Genomic DNA, 317 nt, shown 5'->3' with positions numbered 1-317 from the left:
CCTGCCGCCCACCACCTCCCCCGCGCCGTCTACGAGGCCCTCGCCGGGGGGCGGGGCTCCGCCCACCTCCAGGTACACCGGAGTCGGAAACTTGCCGTGCAGGAAGCGGCGCAGCTGGTCCGCAGCCTCCGCGCTGCTGAACCCGGCGTTGATGTTGAAGTACAGCGGGTTCACCTGCCGCACGCGCTTCACCACCGCCTCGTTCAGCGTTAAGTCGTTCAGGAACTTGGCAAACACGCAATCAGACTCAGTCGCGCCGCTGAGCAGCGATGCGGGGCCGCAGCCGTCGACGTTGTCCAGCACGATCTCCGTCGGCG

Source organism: Leishmania donovani, chromosome 16, assembly GCF_000227135.1.
Source record: "Leishmania donovani BPK282A1 complete genome, chromosome 16".
Lineage (NCBI taxonomy): Eukaryota > Euglenozoa > Kinetoplastea > Trypanosomatida > Trypanosomatidae > Leishmania > Leishmania donovani.
Note: the sequence above shows the minus strand (reverse complement) of the source record.